Source organism: Symphalangus syndactylus, chromosome 16 (assembly GCF_028878055.3).
Source record: "Symphalangus syndactylus isolate Jambi chromosome 16, NHGRI_mSymSyn1-v2.1_pri, whole genome shotgun sequence".
NCBI lineage: Eukaryota > Metazoa > Chordata > Mammalia > Primates > Hylobatidae > Symphalangus > Symphalangus syndactylus.
In genome coordinates this window covers 61,554,716-61,576,307 of record NC_072438.2, presented here as the reverse complement: position 1 = coordinate 61,576,307, position 21,592 = coordinate 61,554,716, and the positions used below count along the sequence as shown (strand labels likewise).

At 43.1% G+C, this 21,592-nt stretch overlaps 2 long non-coding RNA genes across 3 annotated transcripts; one reads left to right on the top strand and one right to left on the bottom strand.

The window, feature by feature from the left end:
- Positions 1 to 2: 2 nt before the first annotated feature.
- Positions 3 to 10,861, bottom strand: LOC129464859 (uncharacterized). 2 transcript variants are annotated; one of them, XR_010116364.1, is made up of 4 exons: positions 8,028 to 8,165; positions 6,876 to 6,953; positions 5,521 to 5,681; positions 3 to 1,661 (listed from the first exon to the last, which is right to left on the bottom strand). It is a non-coding gene; the product is annotated as an uncharacterized lncRNA (long non-coding RNA). The 2 variants fall into 2 exon arrangements; XR_010116363.1 differs by having other exon boundaries at positions 3 to 5,619; positions 8,028 to 10,861.
- On the top strand, positions 9,096 to 19,769 carry LOC134732809 (uncharacterized). The gene is made up of 2 exons (XR_010116366.1): positions 9,096 to 9,239; positions 19,492 to 19,769. It is a non-coding gene; the product is annotated as an uncharacterized lncRNA (long non-coding RNA).
- The last annotated feature ends 1,823 nt before the right edge of the window (positions 19,770 to 21,592 follow it).

Here is a 21,592-nt window from a genome sequence, read left to right as displayed (position 1 = left end):
AATTTGGTTATATCTATGGCACATAACAGTTTAATATAATAATCATAATTAGTTCTGATAACATAGTCTAAGACATATCAGAATCACAAGAATTTCATACAATTTTGGAACACATACTAATAACACATTTACACAAATACAAGCCAAAGAAGGTTACACATCATTTCATATTTGATAATGATGATTTTATTATAGCAATAAGCCAAATATGTCTCTTTGGATTTCAGGGGATGTAATGTCAAAAAAATTAATGAGACCAAAACACTGAATTTAGATTTAGAGTTTGGAAAGTTTGTCAAACATCAAAGGTTGAAAACACAATATCACAAAATAGCATCACAGGTCATTGTAAAATAAGTCACTCATTTAGTCAAAGTGGTAACTCAAATATTTTAAAAACAAAAAGTCAAAAACTTTACTCTTTGAGACTTACTTTCCCAAACAATAAAACCTAATAAAGACAGGATGAAGTCAATTAAATTTTACAGACAAATCTATTAAATTTTCATCATCTTGAGAATAAGATATAATTTTTGTAAACCTTCTCATAACCTTTCATAATTTTTAAGTAAAGAATGTGTTAATGCTCCAAGAAAACATTGTTAATCTGACACAGGGACCCACATGCTTGTCTTGCATCAGTGTTCCTTTGACATTAATGTTTAATTTATAGGCTGGCCACGGTGGCTCATGCCTGTAAACTCAGCACTTTGGAAGGCCTAGGCAGGCGGCTATCTTGAGCTCAGGAGTTGGAGACAAGCTTGGGCAACATGGTGAAACCTTGTCTCTATAAAAATACAAAAATTAGTCAAGCATGGTGGTGCACCCCCGTAGTCCCTGCTACTTGGGAGGCTGAGGTGCCAGGAGTCTTGCCAGGCAGAGGTTGCAGTGAGCCAGGATAATGACACTGCACTCCAGCTCGGATGACATAACTGGACTGTCTCAAAACAACAACAAATGCAACTGTTTAATTTATAGAGAAACTCTGAACTAATTTTATCTCTTAAAATGGATCCTTACAAGCTCACACACCCACTTCTTCTGCAATAGTCCCTGGGACTAGAGGGGTTGAAGAGTTTTAATTTCTGGACCCATGTCTCATGACTGCAGCTTACTCTGATTTTCATCTTCTCCTAGGTCTGAAGATGAGGCTTCAATTGCTGTCAATGTTTAAGATTTAGCCAGAGTTGGTGACTTTTTTAGATCCAGGAGTCAAAGCCGTGTGACTTAGTAGCACAAGGAGTTTAAAAGAAATACAGAAAGTTACATGGATATAATAACCTTAATTTTTACAAATCTTCCCAAAGAATAAGTGTGATGGGGAGGTTGGGGAGAAGAGGTTGAGGGAGGAAGCAGGTCACAATTGAATTCTTGGCTGTTCCAGGATAGCTGGCACGAGTATGAGGGCCACACAAGAAATAGAAAGTGAGAGGACAGGCCCCAGAATATACTGAGCTCAGGGCTTGCAGTGTCTGGGGTTTCCGGTCCTCTTCTGCAGAACCACAGGCCTCTGGCACATGGGGAAGAAAGTGCTGCGCTATCGCTTGTGTCCAGGAAAACCAGGAACTCTTGGACTCAGGAGCCACCAGCTTTTGCAATTTTATACTCTTCTGGCCCTGCGTGTTCCACATAGGTTAGGAACCTGGCTGGTGACATTAATCCTAGAAGCAAATTGCATATGAAAATGGAATTAATGACATTAACATCAAATTCTATCATCTCATGTGAAAACTATCCAGAGTCAAATAGTTTGTCTCAGGGGATGAAAAAAAAAATTAGTACTGGGCCTATGAAGAGAAAGCTGTTGTGGGGGACTCTGGTTTATACAAAGTTTATCATTTCCCCAAATCAGATTGCTACTCCTGAGCAGAGACTGGAATTCTGTTCTGCCAGGAGAAAAACGCTTTGGGCGACTATCTATAAATGAACATTTGGGATGTTAGTGAAGAGAATGCAAGAGCGAGTGCCCAGTTCTCTCTCTCTCTCTGTAAAATACACATAAAATTTACCATCTTAACCATTAAGCCTACAGTTCATAATGCTTTGCAACAATTGTCATCATCCATCTCCACAACTCTTTGTGTCTTCTAAAAGTGAAACTCTGTATCCTTTAAAGAATAACTCCCCACTTTCCTCTCCCCCATCCCTGGCAACCACCATTCTACATTGTGTCTATGATGTTGACTACCCTAAGTACCCCATGTAAGTGGAATCATACAGTATTTGTCTTTTTGTGACTGGCTTATTTCGTTTAGCATAATGTCCCTTAGGTTCATCTGTGATGTAGCCTGTTAGCATTTCCCTCTTTTTAAAGGCTGACTGTCTATATGTACCATGTCTTGCTTATCCTTTCATATGTGAATGGACACTTGAGTTGCTTCTTCATCTTTGCTATTATGCATAATGCTGCTATGAACCTGGGTGTACAAATATCTTCCTGAGACTCTGCCTTAAATTATTTTGAGTATATGTCCAGAAGTGAAATTGCTGGGTCATATGGTAATTCTATTTTTAATTTGTTGAGGAAGGTTCTGTTTTCTACATTGGCTGTACCAATTTACATGCCTACAACAGTGCATACATAGGGGTTCCAAACTCCTTGTATCCTTGCCAACTCTTGTTATCTTTTGTTTTTTTAATAGTAGCCATCCTAGCGGATGTGCAGTGGTACCTGTATCTCATTGTAGTTTTGATTTGCATTTCCCTAAGAATTAGGGATGCTGGACATTTTTCTTTCATGTGCTATTGGCCATTTGTATGTCTTTTTTGGAGAAATGTCTATTCAAGTCCTCTGCCTGTTTTTGAAATGGGTTGTTTGTTTTTTGATGATGAGTTTTAGAAAGTGTTAATTTATTCTGGATAGCAATCCTTCATCAGACATATGTTTAAAAATATTTTTCCCATTGTAGAATTGTATTCAAACTCTATCAGTGGTTATTGGCAAGCAGTCTATTATCAGTGCATTCAGGGCTATTCATTCTTTCTCTACTCCCTCAGCACACCCCATTGATCAGTTATTGTTTCAGAAACCAGAAAGTAAGAGGCAAGGGGAAAAGTACACAAGGGAATTTCTGGCAATTTTTCATCTTTAATGATTTTTCTCTTTATCCCCCACCATTTTTTTTTTAACATGTATTCCCTTAGGGTCTTAGGCCTGCCAAAAGAACATTTCTCTCTCTCTCTCTCTTTCTTAAGACGGAGTCTTGCTCTGTCACCAGGCTGGAGTGCAGTGGCACCATCTTGGCTCACTGCAACCTCCGCCTCCCTGGTTCAAGTGATTCTCCTGCCTTAGCCTCCAGAGTAGCTGGGATTACAGGTGCGCACCACCACACCAAGCTAATTTTGTATTTTTAGATGCTCTTGATCTCTTGACCTCGTGATCCACCCGCCTTGGCCTCCCAAAGTGCTGGGATTACAGACATGAGCCATGGTGCCTGGCCGAACGTTTCTCTCGTAAATGTATTTTTCTGACACCCCTCTTCCTGTCTGTTGTCCTATCTCCCAGACCTTAGAATGAGATCTTAGGTAAGGAGGTCTTACTAATTAACTGCACTGTTATTGCTCATTTTTTTTGCTTTTGAAAACTAGGTCAGACAAAATTCAAGCTATTTAGAGAGAAGTACCACAGTTTCTCTCACCCCTACTTCACAAGTTGGTAACAATTATGAGCCCACAAGTTGGTGACAACTATGAGAAAAACGATAAAACCAGAAAATCAATGTATTTAAATAAAAGCACATCAGTGCCTACAACATGTAACAAACTTATCTGTCCCTCAAGTGGTCCCTGTTTCATAAGCAAACACGAACTGGAGGTATCAGAATTGAGGATGAGATAGCAGAAGTATCATCCCGTGATTAAACATGTGAACACTAGCAATGCTCTTACAATTTACTGTGAAATGCCTGATGATTATTTTCCGGACATGATACAGCCACAGAGAATGTTGGTGACAGGAAAAGATGGAAAGGGTAAGGTGGATATCTTAGTTAATAAAGAGGTAGGGTGAAAGGGGTTTAGAAAGTAGCTTCCAGAGAAGAAAGTCTGAGCTTTCACGCACTATAGAACTAATACTGGGGAAAACATAGCCCCTAGAATTGCTGGAAAGGAGTAATTAGAATAAAATCCTAGTTAATGTTTATTATTTTAAATGGTGCTAGACTATGCTTAAGGAAGGATACCCATTAACCTCACTGATATAATGAGTACTGCAATTATATCTGGTTTTACTAACAATGGAAATGAAACACAAGGATTAAACTAACTTCTCAAAGTCAAAGAGGAGAGAAATTTGAACCACAGCAAGATCATGCCAGAATCCTAACATTTAAACCACCAGCCTACAACAGGCTAAGTATCTGATTTACCATGTCTGATTTCACCTTTGTCCCAGAACTCACTCTCATTCCAAGACTGGGATCCCCAGACCACAGAGGCACCTGTGACTTCCTCAGACTTCCAGGAGACACTGGATAGGAGGCTTAACCTTATGTGTGGTTTTTCTGGAGTGGGAGGGAGGGGGTGGGAAAGGGAGGAAGCTTTCAGAAAACACTGGTGGTGATGACAGAACAATCTGAAGATGCTAGGAGAGACCCTTAACACACTCTAATAGGAAATCTCTTAGGCCTGCCAAAAGAACATTTTTCTCTTAAATGTATTTTTCTGACATCTTTCTTCCTGTCTGTTGTCCTATCTCCCAACCTTAGAATGAGATCTTAGGGAAGGAGTTCTTGCTAATTAACTGCCCTCTTATTGCTCATCTTTTTGGTTTTGAAAAGTAGGTTAGACAGGGCCGGGCACCATGGTTAACACCTGTAATCCCTGCACTTTGGGAGGCTGAGGCAGGTGGATCACCTGAGGTCAGGAGTTTGAGACCAGCCTGACCAACATGGAGAAACCCTGTGTCTACTAAAAAATACAAAATTAGCCAGGCGTGGTGGTGCATGCCTGTAATCTCAGCTACTTGGGAGGCTGAGGCGGGAGACTCTCTTGAACTGGGGAGGTGGATGTTGCAGTGAGCCGAGATCGCGCCATTGCACTCCAGCCTGGGTAACAAAGAAACACCGAAAAAACAAAAAAAGGAAAGAAAGAAAAATAAAACTAGGTCAGACAAAATTCGAGCTCTTTAGAGAGAAGAACTACAGTTTCTCTCACCCCTAGTACACAAATTGTGACAACTATGAGCCCACACCGATTAAAGGAAAAGGTATAATTTGACAAATCTGGAGAAACATAGCACTGGTCACTGCATAGAATCAGTAAATATGCTGACTCTAACTTGAAGCACTGTTTTGCACTATAAGTAGAACTAACTCTATAGAAGTTCAGTTTCTCCAGAGGATGATATGGTACTCTCAGCAATGATAACTTTACTTCAGCAATGATAACTAGGAACTTATGCTGCAGTGTAGGCTCTCTTTAAGTTGACTTACCTGGACATTTTCATAAGGAATCTCAAAAGACTTTTAAAAGCGTCCAGATGCTAGGAAACCAAACCAGGATCTTGCTATCATACTTCACCTGCAATACCTAGAGATTTGGATGAATTCTTCTTTTGTTAAGATTCTCCAAATATCCTGATGTTCCTGGTCCCGTCAGGAAGTGACAATTGTTACTCACCTGTAAGGAAAGGAACCCTTTTAAACCAGGACAGTTTTTCATGTCTGAGTGTGTTTCTGTTCCTAAAAACCATGAAGGAAACAAAACAGTGATATTACATTCAACATGGTAACTCTAAATCCTTGTTCTACCAGTAGAAATATAATATCTCTAGGGATTAAGCCCGGTCTCCAGAGTTTACCCAAGACCATAGGAAAATAACATCCAGATGTTTTTAAAAAGCACCCACAGGATGAGCTGAGGGTCTCTCAGTATACAGGAAACTGTCACAAGGTGTGCCTGCTTTTCTTTTGAAGCAGTAAAAGAAGTTCTCATAATTCCCGAGGCTTTGCTCAGAACACATGAGATATGGCCCAGCTTTATAGTTGTTGTCATGCTATCTTATGTGCATGTAAATCTGTTAAGGCTAACTCAATATTAGTGTTCTCTCTCTCTATTGGGTACTGAGGGGCCTTTTCGTTGTCAGGATTGTTTTATTTCTCCCACAGTGGATATATTCTTCTCCTTTCTTTCCTTCTAAATGGATTATTCTTAGAAGCAGTCATAGATAGGGCTTCCCAGAAGATAGTTCCATGTGATCAAGCAAACAGTTGTGTTCAGGGTGGGTTCAGTTCATAGAACCTAATGTTCATACAAGTAGTAGAGGATTCTCTTTTTAAAAAAGATGGTCGGGTGCGGTGGCTCACGGCTGTAATCCCAGCACTTTGGGAGGCCAAGGCAGGTGGATCACCTGAGGTCAGAAGTTCAAAACCAGCCTGACCAATGTGGCAAAACTCTGCCTCTACTAAAAATACAAAAATTAGCCGGGCGTGGTGGTAGGCACCTGTAATCCCAGCTACTGGGAGGCTGAGACACAAGAATCACTTGAATCTGGGAGGTGGAGGTTGCAGTGAGCCGAGATCACGCCACTGCACTCCAGCCTTGGTGACAGAGTGAGACTCCAACTCAAAAAAAAAAAAAAAGAATAAAAATTTACAGTACAAAATTACAGACCTGTTCGAAGGACTTCTAAAAGCTAAGCTTCCTTACCTGCATGGTAAATTTGCCTGTGGCCCTGCATGATACCCCACATGGGCCAATGAGGTAGCACAGCATTGAATTGCCCCTTACTCCCTCCTGTTCCACTTCCCTCTCTTAAATTCCACTTTCTTAAAAAAAAAAAAACTACTTTTGACTTAAAAAGTCTCACATAAGTTTTCACTTTAGCTAATGCTTCCTGGGGAAGCCAGACCAATAAAATATGCTGCTCTGCTTACCTTACATGCTTTAACTTTTTTCCTCTGCTGTCTGAATCCCCAATAATTCAATCTGTATTGCAAAGATAATGAGGATGCCTACAAATGTGGAATGATTCAGATTAATATTGACCTTTGAACAGTCTGAATGAGACCTCTTGCCAGAAATTAAAAAGTCTGCTTGAGTGGAGCAGAAAAATACATTAAAAGGCCTTTTTAAGTATCAAGCAAGTATGAATATTTGTAAGCCCATTTTGTTTGTTACTCTAGTCAATTTCCCATTTTTGGTCAACCAATGTCTCTCATGATCACAGATGTTAAAAATTATGAACAATGTATTAGCATACTGAATCCAGCAATATATATATTTTAAAAATACATCATGATCTAGTGGGATTTACTCCAGGAACTCGCATTTGAAAATCAATCAATATTATTCACCGCATTAACAGTAAAAAGAAATAAAACCGCATGATAATATCAGTAGATGTAGAAAACCTTTTTAAAAGTTAACCTCTCTTCTTTATTAAAACAAAAAATGTCTTAACAAATTAGAAAAAGTGGATTCCCTTATTTATTTAAAAGTGTATCTATAAGAGACGTACGCTTAATATTCCACTTTGAAAGAAATAAAAACGTTTTACCCCAAAATCTATTTCTTTGACATATTTTGAGATGGCTGTCAGAGGCAGCAAAAGAAGCAGCTCTGCAATGCCATCGTGCATTGATATATACAGGCCTTCTCTTTTCCAGATGTAGGAAGGATTAATGAGAGTCTGACACCTTTAAAGGTCTTAAGGAAACAGTTCCCTGAGGAATGCTATCTGTGAGGTTTCATGTACATAACAAGACTACCATTGCTAGCAGACCTCATCTTCTCTCCCTCCTGTAACCAGTTCTGCCATGATCCACTTCTTTCTGTAACCTCAAGATGGTATACAAGCTCCTGCACCTCACTGGGGGGTTGGGCAATCATACATTTTGTCCCCTGTTAATCTTCTGTTTTTGTGAGTCGATTTTACAACAAACTTTCAGAGTGCTAAGAAAAAGATTTCCCTTGGCCCCTAGAAATTTGGTGTTGTAAGCAGGAACCCAAAGGTTGGCTCTTTTGGAAGCCCACAGTTAAGGAAAACCAGGAGCTAATCAGCCAGCCTAAGGATAAGAATTTCTTACCAGTCAGATTCCAAGCCCCTCTCTGTGGAATTTGGTCAAGTAGACAGTAAATATCACTCTTTGTTCATTTTTCCTGTCCAAAATCTTGACTGATGGGAGAAAAGGATTTGTGTGACCGGTGCTGGTGTATTGACTCTGGTGTACTTTCTGGTACTTTGTGGTAAGAATCATATTGTTTCATCCATTTCCTCCTAGAGTAGTCTTTTCTTTGTCTTTCTCTTTCTGTGTTGTTCTGTCATAAAGAGGTGTACAGATTGACGTTTTTCTCTCATGTCGTTTTGTTTTGTTTGAGATGGAGTCTTGCTCTGTTGCCCAGCCTGGAGTGCAGTGGTGCCATCTTGGCTCACTGCAACCTCCGCCTCCTGGGTTGAAGCAATTCTCAGCACGAAGTCGCCTGTTTCTGATCCGCACTTTCTCCCGGATGGCCGACCAGACGGTTTTCTGCTAGTTGTGCTACACATAGTTTCCTGGTGTCCGTGCGCCGCTTTCTCCATCCAAGACCCTCTAGTGCCGGTGTCACGGTCGCAACGCCCGGCGTTTCCATTGGCTGTTTTGCCAGTGGCACGGAGTCGGCGGTTTTTCTGTCACAGCCCTTGTCGTACGGAGTTTCTCCGTGGCCGAACTTCTGTTTTTTCTCAGAGTCGATGGTTTCCTGGTGACGGCGCCATTGGCTGCGCCAAAACGAATGTTGACCTTGACAACCCCGGCGGCTGGCGTCACTCGCAGGCTCCCGGCACCGCCACTTCGCCAGCCGAGGTGTCTTGGTCGCGGCACAGCTCGTCGGTCTGCGCCTCCATTTTCTCAGTGGCCGCAGCACCCAGGTTGCAGATGTGAGGGATTCGGAGTCGCAGCTGCCCCAGTTGCGCGGAGCCTGGAGTTACCGGGCGGCGGCGGCGCTGGGCTGGGGGAGCCAGCCGCTCCTCGGGGCCGGTGGCAGGGGAGCTGCCGGGGCGCCATCTCTTCCCAGCGCCGCCGCACGGACTCCGGCTCGGCCTCCAGACCCAGTCCGGTGGCTGCGCTGCTGGGGTTTCTGTGACAGGACCCCACGGTTTCGGGCGTCGTTGGCTTCTTGGTCCTAGCAAGTTTCTATTTCGTGGTGCCTGCGATTTCTACCCCTTGTTCAAGTCGTGGAATAGTCACAATATGATTTCTCAGCCCAAGCAAGTTCCGACTTAGGACAAACACCGGTCTGGCCCTGGCTGCGATTTCTGGGTAGTAGGAAGTTACTGTTTCATCGTAACGAGGCTGAGTCACCCTGTGACTCAGATCTCAGCAATTCCGGTTTTCCTGTAGCCTCGGAACTCTAATCCTAACAACCCCGGGTTAGCTCTGCCTCAAGTTTCTTAGTCATTGCAAGTTCTGGTTTCCTACTAGTAAGCTCCGCTTTAGCTGCGCAGGAGACGTTTAACTCCTGTAATCTGGGCACCAGCGAATGCGATTTTTTTTTTGGCTTGGCGATGACCAGTTTAGCAGGGCCTGGGAGCTCTTATACTAAGTTTGGTTTCACAATAGCGGGTCCCGCCTTAGCTAGGCTTGTGTTTTTTAAACTCCCCTGGAAATCAGGAAATGCGGGCAAACGCGATTTTTCAGTTTTGCCAAGCCCCGTTTGACAACCGCAAGTCCCGCCGAAAGCGACTTTTTTTTCTACCATTTTATAGTCTAAGCTAAACAGGTTTAACCATGACTGTTATTTATTTATTTATTTATTTAATTTGGTAGGATATTTAGACTTAGGTGTAACATGTACCGGTTTAGATCGGATAGGGATATCCTAGTCGTAGGACTGCATTACAAACATTTGTAATTTCTTCTTTGTAGGAATGGTTCTCAGTAATTTTTGCTTGTTTTTTAATTGTCTTTTTGTGTCTTGCTCTGAGAACGACATTACCGATGTGCTTGCCTTTCATTTCTATTTGCATTTTAGGCTTCTATTATTTTTAAATTGTATTTCTATTCAAATGTTATGTATTTTTTTCTACTGATTTTAAATGTCTCAGCTTCGTGCTCCTTGACTTGCATGCTCAGGACGCGGGGAGCCGATCTCGGTCTCAGCCTTGCTGCTGCCAGTTTCCGGGTTCTGTCTGGCGACTCCGCTTCTTATGCGGAGCTGTCGGTTTTGGGTCAGCACTTTTGCCAGTAGCGCCCACTGGGCGTTTTCTCAGTTGGTGCACCGTTCTTAGCGCCCAACAGGTCGTTTCACGTTCTCGGGGCCCGTAAATTCTCTGTGCTGTCTCTTTCTGGGTCCTAGCAACGCTAATGTCTCGTAGGAACTTCCTGAACCCCTTTTTACGGTGCAGACCGGTGACTGCACCCAGCCGCTGTGCTCTCTAGTAATTCCACAGTACCGTTAGCCGGGGCTTTTTCTCTCACAACACATTACAACGGGTTAAAACATATTAAAGGACTTAAAACACAGTAAGATGCCACAACACATTTTTCTGTCACAACACACTTAAACACAGTCAGCTCATTTCTCCAGACAGGAGTCCTATCTAAGAGCCCGCAGTTTCTTTCTAGCAGCACCATTTATGGACATGTTTGGTATCACCAGGGCAATCCGCTGGGTGTCTGTTCTTGCTGAGTCCCAGCGCCGCCAGATTATTGTTAGCGAGGTCCTTAGTAGTGCCGAGCCCTAGCGGACAGTTTCCTGGTGGCACCAATGCTCATTTCCCGGACACAGATGGCTCTTGGCCCCTGAAGCGCTCTTTAATCCCTGCGATCTGTAGGGCTAATTCTCTGTACGGTTTGCTTAGTGTCAGTTTCATTTCGGTTTCTTTTCTCGCTGTTTTTCCGTCGGAATTATTACGGTTTGTTTTGGTTCTATGTGCTTTCTAAAATTTTATCGTTTTTCATTTTTTTGAGACAGAGTCTCGCTGGAGTGCAATGGTGCAATCTCGGCTCACTGCAACCACCACCTCCCGGGTGGTGTACTAATTTTGTGTACTAATTTGTGTACTCATTTGTGTACTAATTTTGATGCATTTATTAATATTGAGTTTCATATTTGGCTTGCCTCTGCCCACGAGCTCCGGAGACGTAAATACCCAGGCTGATGGTAGTGCTGGTGTATTATAGTAAGGTTAAATTTTCTGCAATTGATAACTGTACTGTGCTACTGTGTAAGGTTATGAAAGACAATATCCCTGTTCTTAGGAAATGCACACTAAATATTAAAGTTTACTGGCCATAAGTTGTATAATCTTTTTACAATTAAAAAAAAATTTTGCTCTGTCGCCCATGCGTGTGCAGTGGTGTGATCTCGGCTCACTACAACCTCTGCCTCCTGAGTTCAAGCAATTCTTCTACCTCAGCCTCCCAAGTAGCTGGGATTACAGGTGCATGTCACCAAACCCGGCTAATTTTTGTATTTCTGGTAGAGATGGAGTTTCACTATGTTGATTATGCTGGTATCGAACTCCTGACCTCTGGTGATCCACTCACCTTGGCCTCCCAAAGTGCTGGGATTACAGGTGTGAGCCACTGTGGTGGCCCCAAATTCTTTAAAGAGGGGAGGGGAGGGAATATGGATAAAAGGTATGCTGCAGCTGGGTGCGGTGGCTTGCTCCCGTAATCCGCGCACTTTGGGAGGCAGAGGTGGGAGGATCACCTGAGGCTGGGAGTTCGAGACCAGCCTGGCCAGCATGGTGAAACCCCATCTCTACTGAAAATACAAAACTTAGCTGGGCATGGTGGCTCATGCCTGCAGTCACAACTACTCAGGAAGCTGAGGTAGGAGAATGGCTTGAACCCGGGAGGTGGTGGTTGCAGTGTGCCGAGATTGCACCATTGCACTCCAGCGAGACTCTGTCTCAAAAAAAAAAAAAAAAGTATGCTGGATTTCTGTGGTTCCTTCTTGCATTTTTTCTTGTAAATTTTAAATTATTTTAAATAAAAGGTTAAAAACGTAACATAAGGACTGTATATTCATTATCTCCAATTTTCACATCCCAGTGAATCCTGTATAATGAATCTTTCATTCCACAATTTCATTTTCCTGTTCCCACAAACATCAACCTCTCTTCAGCATTTTGTATAGCAAATGTTTTTCTTCAGCTTCCATGACATGTCACTGTCCTTTTCTTTTGCTTCAGCAGACACTCAGTCTGTTTGCTCTGGCACATCAACTTTCTTTGTCCAAACTCTGAAATGCCCCAGGATGAAATATTTTGCTTTGCTAAATATTTTGGAGTAATTTTATACTTGCCAGTGGAATCTGTGTTATCCACGTTGGTGCATAAAATGAATGCCCAAAAAGGGGTAGTTGAGAAGTGTTTAATAAAGTAACTGACTACTTACAATCAGCATTTGTGGACAGGTAAAAGGAAACAAACAAGAGGTAGGGAGCACTCCAGACCTTGCACCAGAAGAAAGCATTACCATTCCTAGCTAAGTAGGGGCAAGAGAATGAGTGGTGTTAGAGAAAGCAAGCAAGTGCTGGAAGGGCCACTCCACAGTATTTTTGGCCTTTTTTTTCCCTTTTATTTTTCTGAGACCGGGTCTCACTCTGTCACCCAGGCTGGAGTGCAGTGGTACAATTATAGCTTATTGCAGCCTCGGCCACCTCAGCTCATGCAGTCCTCCTTCTTCAGCCTCCCAAGTAGCTGTGGCTACAGGTACATGTCACCATGCCTGGCTTATTTATTTATTTATTTATATATTTTTTTTATGAGATGGAGTTTTGCTCTTGTCGCCCAGGCAATGGTGCAATCTCGGCTCAGTGCAACCTCCGCCTCCTGGGTTCAAGTGATTCTCCTGCCTCGGTCTCTCCAGTAGCTGGGATTACAGGTGTCTACCACCACGCCCTGCTAATTTTTGTATTTTTTAGTAGGGACAGAGTTTCACCATGTCAGCCAGGCTGGTCTTGAACTCCTGACCTCAGGTGATCCACCCGTCTTGGCCTCCCAAAGTACTGGGATTACAGGTGTGAGCCACCGCACCCAGCCTAATTTTTTTATTCTTTGTGGAGACAGGTTCTAACTCTATTACCCAAGTTGGTTTTGAACACCTGGCCTCAAGGGATCCTCCTGCCTTGGCCTCCCAAAGTGCTGTGATTGCAAGCATGAGCCACCATAGCCAGCCTATTTTTCACTTTACATAAAATAATTCAATACCCTGAGCTCCAGGGGGAGCAAAGCAAGGTAATAAATTACTACTCCATATCTCTGAACAGCTGGTGTCTTTCAGTGCCTAAACTCAAACAGAAGCCTGGGGGCAAAAGTAGCTCTCCAGTGCAGTCCATAACGGTTACTTCTTGCAACATAGAGCTGGCTGCAGACTGGTAAACAGATCTAGTGAGGCGAACTGATGTTAGCTAGCAGCGTCTTTATATTGATCAATGTATTCACGAAGATAACTTTTTTTTTTTTTTTTTGAGAAAAGTCTTGCTCTGTCGCCCAGGTTGGCATGCAGTGGCCTGATCTTGGCTCACTGCAACCTCCACCTCCTGGGTTCAAGTGATTCTTGTGATTCAGCCTCCTGAGTAGCTGGGATTAGAGGCGTGCACCACCACGCCTGGCTAATTTTTTGTATTTTTAGTAGAGATGGGGTTTTGCTATGTTGGCCAGGCTGGTCTTGAACTCTGGGCCTCAAGTGATTCACTCACCTTGGCCACCCAAAGTGCTGGGATTACAGGGGTGAGCCACCCCACCTGGCCCACAATGGTGACTTTTTAAAATGATCTAAAACCAACTCTATACTCATAAATTCAACAAATTAGATTGAATGGATCAACCCTGCAAGATCCACAGTCATCATTAATGATATTGAATTCATGGTCAAAAAATCTTCCAAAAAACAAACCTAGAGTTTCTTACAATTTCACTGACTAATTTTTACCAAATATTTAAAGAATAAATAAGTTGAATTCTACATGATTTATTCTAGTAAATAAAAGAATATGGAATACTTCCCAATTTATTTTATGAGATCAGCACTTTCCGGGCACACACAGCACACTAAGAGAAAACTACTGACCAATATTGCACCTAAGCATAGATGCAGAAATCCTCACCAAAATACTAACAAATATCAGTCAGAAATATATGTTAAAGAACAATACCATGCCTTGGGCCAGGCGCAGTGGCTCACGCCTGTAATCCCAGCACTTTGGGAGGCCGAGGCGGGCGGATCACGAGGTTAGGAGATCGAGACCATCTTGGCTAACACAGTGAAACCCTGTCTCTACTAAAAAAAAAACACAAAAAATTAGCAGGGCATGGTGGCGGGTGCCTGTAGTCCCAGCTACTTGGGAGGCTGAGGCAGAAGAATGGCGTCAACCCGGAAGGAGGAGCTTGCAGTGAGCCCAGACCGCACCACTGCACTCCAGCCTGGGTGACAGAGCAAGATTCCGTCTCAAAAAAAAAAAAAAAAAAAAAGAACAATACCGTGCCCAAGTAAGATTATTCCAGATGGAGGGCTAGTTTAATGCTCGAAAGTCAAACAATGTAATTTCCCTTATTGATAGCCTAGATGAGAAACACCGTATAATCCTATCAAATGATGCACAAAAAGCACTTAAAATCTATACCATTTCTGATTTAAAATTTAAAAACCAACTCTCGGCATCATGGGAATAGAGGGAATTTCCTCAACCAAAAACAAAAGTCTACAAAAACCTATAGCAAACATTGTATGTAATGACAGACTCAACGCTTTTCCCATGGAATCAGGAACAAGGCACAAATATCCACTCTCACCATTTCTATTCAACAATGTACTGGAATTGTTTGCCAGTGCAATAAGGTGAGAAAATGTGTTAAAAAGCATAAAAATTGGAAGCGAAAGAATGAAAATATCCATACTTGCAGAATATGAGTCTATGAAGAAAATCTTAAGGAGTCTAAAAGTTCCAGCACTCATGAGTGAGTTTAGCAAGCTCTCAAGATATAACAGTGCAAACCTTCAGAAGGAAAAAGTTCCAGGGACTTGGAACAAGAGAATTTCCTGCACTAAGTTCTCAGGCCTGCTGCCTGTTAACCCCATTTCCTGTAGGCCCAGCCTGTGAGTCACCTGCCATGCACAACCCCTGGCTGATCCTTCCCTCCAGTCTCTGGATAAGACACACTACTTCTGCCCTGCAATCAGCAAACCTTGGCGACACAGAGTCCCGGCAGTCCTGGCACCAGCAACCAGCCGCCCGGCTCCTATGCTCCGTCCTTACCAAACATCATCAGCAGGAACCCAGGAAACAGGAATTTAACATTTGTGTCCTATTTTGTTTCATTTTATATTTTTGAGACGGAGTTTTGCTCTTGTTGCCCAGGCTGGAGTGCAATGACACCATCTCGGCTCACTGCAACCTCTGCCTCAGGGTTCAAGCGATTCTCCTGCCTCAGACTCCCGAGTAGTTGGGATTACAGGCATGCGTCACCATGCCCGGCTTATTTTGTATTTTTAGTAGAGACGGGGTTTCACCATGTTGGTCAGGCTGTTCTCGAACTTCTGACCTCAAGTGATCCACCCGAATGGGCCTCCCAAATTGCTGGGATTACCGGCGTGAGCCACCGCGCCCGGCCACATTTGTGTACAATTTTGAGAAGGGGAAAGAAAAAGGCACAAACTGATCTGAAGGCAAAATTTCTTCCATCGCGTTTGAGAGAACTCAGGTATTACTGTGACATCATCTGTTACAAGACGATCGTCAATGGAAGGATCTCAGCGAAAATCTCAGGGCTGAGGACTCCGAAGGCGGCGGTGGACACCTTCTTAGGGCGTCTGCCCTCAAGCGCATGCAATCTGCACCCAGCAGTCTTGGAACTTCGGTTGGTGGCTTCTGCGGGACAGTAGTAGGCTGACACTCTGAAAGGTCTCCTCGGACGGACTTCTCCGGCTCCAGTCGTCTGTCCACGAAGCAAGGGGCGAGTTGAGAGGGATGCTGCGGGGGCAGACGTCCGTTGGGACCCTCTGCAGCCTCCAGCTCTCCGGAGGGCGCCTGCGGCTACTCCTATTTGCCGGCGAGGATTCAGAGCCGGCGACTTTAGGCCCCGGCTCAAAGTGCGCTACGGTCTGGGAAAGAGATCTTTTCGCCTGCAGTTTCAGCAAAGAAGCACTCAGGAAGCGGAAAGTAGGTCGCAGTGGAACCTAGGAGGCCGCCCCAAGAGAGCTCGCAGTGGTAAGGACAGGAAGGGAGCATTCAGGACACCGAATTTACTGAGCTCAGGGCTGGAGGCGTCTGGCCCCGCCGCCTCTTTTGTGGAATCCCGGGCCTGCCAAACTCCGAGGGGAGACAGCAACTTCATCGCGTCCTTCTTTCACCAGCTGACACCGGGTATCTGGGACTCAGAAGTCAACATCTTTTGCGTTTTTATACTCTTCTGGTCTCATGAGCGGTCCAAATTAGATTAATCTCCTTAATCTTAGGAGCAAATTACATCAAGACATGGAATTAATGAGATTTACGTAAAGTCCTAACATCTGGGATGAAGTTATGTAGTTAATACTTTGCTTTAGAAATTGAAAAGAAAGAGTACTAACTTCTTGTGCAAGGAAAGCTGTTTTGGGGGACCCTGGTTAGAAAGTTCATTATTGCCTCCAAATGCATTGCTAGTACTGGAGCAGACTGGATTCATTTCTGCCCCAGAGCAATGCCTGTCAGATGCCTAAGGATGGGGATGTTACTGAGGAGGAGGCCAGGGTAGTTGCCCATTTTTTAAATCAAAAGATCATTTTTGTGGTATTTCATTATATTATTATTCTGTGATATGTTGACCTTTTTACATTTTAATTTTAGATTCAAGGGGACATGTGTAGGTTTGTAACAAAAATGTATTGCGTGATGCTGAGGCTTCTATTGACCCATCACCCAGAGAGTGAACATAGTCCCCAGTAGGAAGTTTTTCAGCCTCTACCTCCTTATGCCCCTCCTTCCCTCCTTTTGGAGTCCCCAGTTGTCTATTGTTCTCATCTTTATGTCCCGGTACACCAGGCTAAGCTCCCACTTACAAGTGAGACGAACATGCAATATTTGTTTCTGCATTAATTTGCTTAGGATAATTGTATCCTTACAGAATAGTTTGAGGTTGAAGTTGGGTAATGTGATGCCTCGGCTTTTTTTTTTTTTTTTTTAACCGGGTTTTTCTCTGTAGATCAGGTGGGAATGCAGTGGCATGCTCTTGACAGCCTCGACCTGCAGGCTCCCCTCTCAGCCTCCAGAGTAGCTCCAAAGTAGCTGGGAAAACGAGTGTGTGCCCCTCATGCCTGGCTAATTTCTTTTTGTAGTTTTTCTAAAGATGGGGTTTCTCCATGTTGCCCAGGCTGGTCGTTGCCCAATTTTTGTTTTTTTTTGTTTTCTTGGGACGGAATCTTGCTCTGTCTCCCAGGCTGAAGTGCAGTGGTGCAATCTCCGCTCACTGCAAACTACACCTCCGGGGTTCAAGTGATTCTCCTGCCTCAGCCTCCTGAGTAGCTGGGACTACAGGCACGTGCCACCACACCTGGCTAATTTTTTTTTTTTTTTTTTGTATTTTTTTTTTGGTAGAGACAGGGTTTCGCTGTGTTAGTCAAGATGGTCTTAATCTCCTGACCTCGTGATCTGCCTGCCTTGGCCTCCCTAAGTGCTGGGATTACAGGTGTGAGGCGCTGTGCCCGGTCCCCAATTCTTAATGTGGTCTTTCACTCTCCCAGTTTTGTCATGTACTGTTGAATTGCTAAATTTAAAGTATTGCAGAATTTGGGTGTATGTGTGCAATAACATACAAGGGAGCAGACAAGGCACACAATGGCCTGGGCTCAGGGTTGGCAGCCTCTGGAGTCCTAGAGCCTGGTCTGTTGAATCCCAGGCCTGCTGCACCCCAGGAGGAAAGTGCTGCTTCATTGCATCCATCTCACAACTAGTGACAGAGTATCTGGAACTCAGAAATCACCAGTATTTGTGTTTTTATAGTCTTCTGCTCCCTTGGGTGGTTCTAGCCAGATAACAAGAAACTGGGTGTAACTTTAGTCTTGGAGCAAATTTCCTCAGAAAATGGAATTAATGATATTAACATAAAATCCTATCATCTGGGATGAAATTATCTAGATTAGTGTCAGATTGGTTTAGCAGATGAAAGGAAAAAGTGGCTGCACAGTGGCCTATAATCCCAGCACTTTGGGAGGTGGAAGCAAGTGGGTCACCTGAGGTCAGGAGTTCGAGACCAGCCTGGCCAACGAAGTGAAACCCCGTCTCTACTAAAAATACAAAATTAGCCTGGTGTGGTGTCACATGCCTGTAATCCCAGCTACTTGGGAGCCTGAGGCAGGAGAATCACTTGAACCTGGGAGGCACAGGTTGCGGTGAGCCGAGATCACGCCATTGCACTCCAGCCTGGGCAACAACAGGGAAACTCTGTCTCAAAAATAAAGGAAAAAGTACAACTATGTCTGTGGAAGAAAAGCTGTTTTTATGGTGCCTGGCTTTCTTATAGAAAGTTCATTATTGCCAAAATCACATTGCTTGTCTTAAGAGCAGACACTGAAACCTTTTCTACCAGCAGAGAAAAGCTTGGGGGGAATGTGCAAGGGATGATTTGGGATGTTATTGAGGAGCAGGGTAAGGATAGTTGCCCATTGTTAGTGTGGTCTTTCACTCTCCCAGTTTTGTGTTCTACTGAATTGTTATATTAAGAAGATTTCAGTCAGGTGCAGTGGCTCACACCTGTAATCTCACACTTTGTGAGGCCAACACAGGCAGATCACTTGAGCCCAGGAGTTGGAGACCAGCCTGGACAGCATGGCGAAAGGCTGTCTCTACAAAAAATGCAAAAATTATTCAGGTGTGATGGCCTGTGCCTGTAGTCCCAGCTACCCAAAAGACTGAGGCAGGAAGACTGAGGCAGGAGAATTACCTGAGCCCAGAAAGTTGAGGCTGCAGTGAGCCGAGATTGAGCCACTGTACTCCAGCCTGAGCAATGGAGTGAGACCCTGTCTCAAAAAAAAAAAACAAAACAAAAAAAGATTTCAGCATCTCTGTGTACAACAGCAGGAAGCTAAAGGCTCAGGCCCCACTGGCTGACTAAGTTACAGACAGGTTATATGCCTTTCTAGATGAGTGACCCTCAACATGTTATCTAACCCTGTAGCCTTTATTAACCACCTCTGAAATGGAAGCCAAATGCGCTCTCATTTTACAAAGTAAATACCAGGAATACTTTTCATAACAAAAGTTAATGTTTAGACAGTATCTGGTTGGAAGTAATTTGCTCAGTTTTTAACAATATTATCATTGTGGATTTTATCATGGAATGAAAGATAACCTTAATCAGAACAAATGTAAAATGGATCATTCTTTGTTGTGTTCTTTCTGTGGATTATTTTTTTCCTTCTCATATCCATTGTGAAATAGGAATTCCTTTGAGTCAAACATGCTATTTACAAAGCATCAATGGATATGATTATATAATTACTTAATCAAATATTATTGTTTACTATTATAAAATCCGATTAATCCCAATATTTAGCAAGCATGTTTTGATACCCTACCATGTTTCAGGTGCTGTAAAGGGAGCCACAAATACAAAGATGAGACACTAGCTGCAGCTTTCACAACTCTAACTGCTGAGTGAGTAAAGACGCTGTCAAGAGGACATTCAGAACACAGCTAACTCAGTGTTTATTGCAGGAGCTGATTTGAAGACCAAAAAGACAAGGTCTGAATGTGATGCTTCCCTTCAAAGCCATGTTTTTTTTTACTTGAAGTGAGGAAAATATACAACTATAGAAAACTAAAGGAAAAAATAAAGAAACAGAATAAGAATGACAGAATAGATATGGAAGGCAGAAGATTGAAAGTTCTTGTTAGGTGAAGGTTTATGGACTGTAGGTGTCTGGAGAGTGGATCACGAGAGCAGGAGCAACCCCTACCTGCCAGTAATTACTGGTGATCCCAGAAAACTAGCTTTATCATTTCTTTGAGCACGTAGCTGGGATACGTCTCTCTAGGAGTGAACAATGAATGGAAACTTGCATTGTAGAGAGTCGGCAGTGCTCTGGATGGGTATAACACACATAGGAGTGACAGTTCCCAAAGGGGATCCGTGTTACCCAGGCAAAGACCTGCTGTCCAGCCATTAATGCAGACATGCCTCTCCCTCCAAACTGTACAAAGGAATGTAGTAGTTCTTTTCAGCTACCCTAGACAAAAACTGCTAAGGCTGGTGATGCTTTATTAAGGAATTTTGATTTACACATACTAGAATTATACTATTATACTTAAATCTAAGTTCTAGTAGCCTCCAGTAACTGTGAAAGAGACCTTTAACCCCATCTCTAATAAAAATGCAAAAATTAGCTGGGTGTGGTGGTGTGCACCTGTAATCCCAGTTTCTCAGGAGGCTGAGGCAGAAGAATTGCTTGAACTCAGAAGTCAGAGGTTGCAGTGAGATGAGATGGCACCATTGCACTCCAGCGTGGGTGACAAGGGCAAAACTCCTCTAAAAAAAAAAAAAAAGGAAAGAAAAAGAAGGAATCCATGAATGGTCTCGGTAAATGCGGTACCTGCATGTGCCACCTGCCAGTATTCTCAGGGCAAAGAAGAAATGGGTTAAAGAATTGCCTATAGTATTTTGCTTTTACACTTTATTTTCTGTTATATCCTGGAAGATTAGTGTGTCACAACCTAGAGGATAAAGAGGTCAGCTTATATATGGGTCAACTAATCTGATATACATAAGGAGAAAATGTAGAACACACCATCAAGCATCATCAGTTACAGCTTCCTTAAAAATGCCTTGGCTATATCTTTGGCCAACCTCATAATTTATAGAGTCAATATCATGTATGTGGGCATTGTATCATCAGCAATCAATCAAAACTAAATCAAAACTTCTATCTTTACCTAATCATGTATTATGTTTGCCTGGAGGTCAGCAGGCCATCTTGGGCAGAAGACTAGAAGATTGTTTTAGTCTAGATACCTCCCACTTGGGTCACTGAAAGTGACTATTTTTTTTTTATCTCTGTTCATGGCTGTAATATTTTTTTTTTAAATTTAGATGCAAGGTCTCACTCTATAGCTTAGACTAGAATGCAGTGGTACCATCATAGCTCACTTCAGCCTCGAACTCCTGGGCTCAAGCAATCCTCTTGCTTCAGCCTCCTGAGTGGCTGGGACTACAGGCAGAAACCACCACATGCAGTTAATTAAAAGCTTTTTTTTTCTCTCCTAGAGATGGTGTTTCGCTATGTTGCCTGGGCTGGTTTTGGGTTCTTGCCGCAAGTAATCCTCCTGACTCAGCCTCCTAAAGTGCTGGGATTACAGATGTCAGCCACCATGTCCAGCGCATAATAAAGTTGCTCTAGTCTTAGAATCTTGTCTCATGATGGTAACTCCACCTTCAATTTTTTTTTTTTTTTTTTTGAGACAGGGTCTTGCTGTGTTTCCCAAGCTGGAGTACAGTGGCTCAATCTCAGCTCACTGCAACCTCTGCCTCCAGGGTTTAATTGATTCTCCCACCTTAGCCTCCCAAGTAGCTGGGATTACAGGAGTGTGCCACCACTCAGGACAAATGTTTTTTGTATTTTTAGTAGAGATGGGATTTCACCATGTTAGCTATTGTGGGATCTGGCCAGCAATCCGCAATGCAATAGGGCTC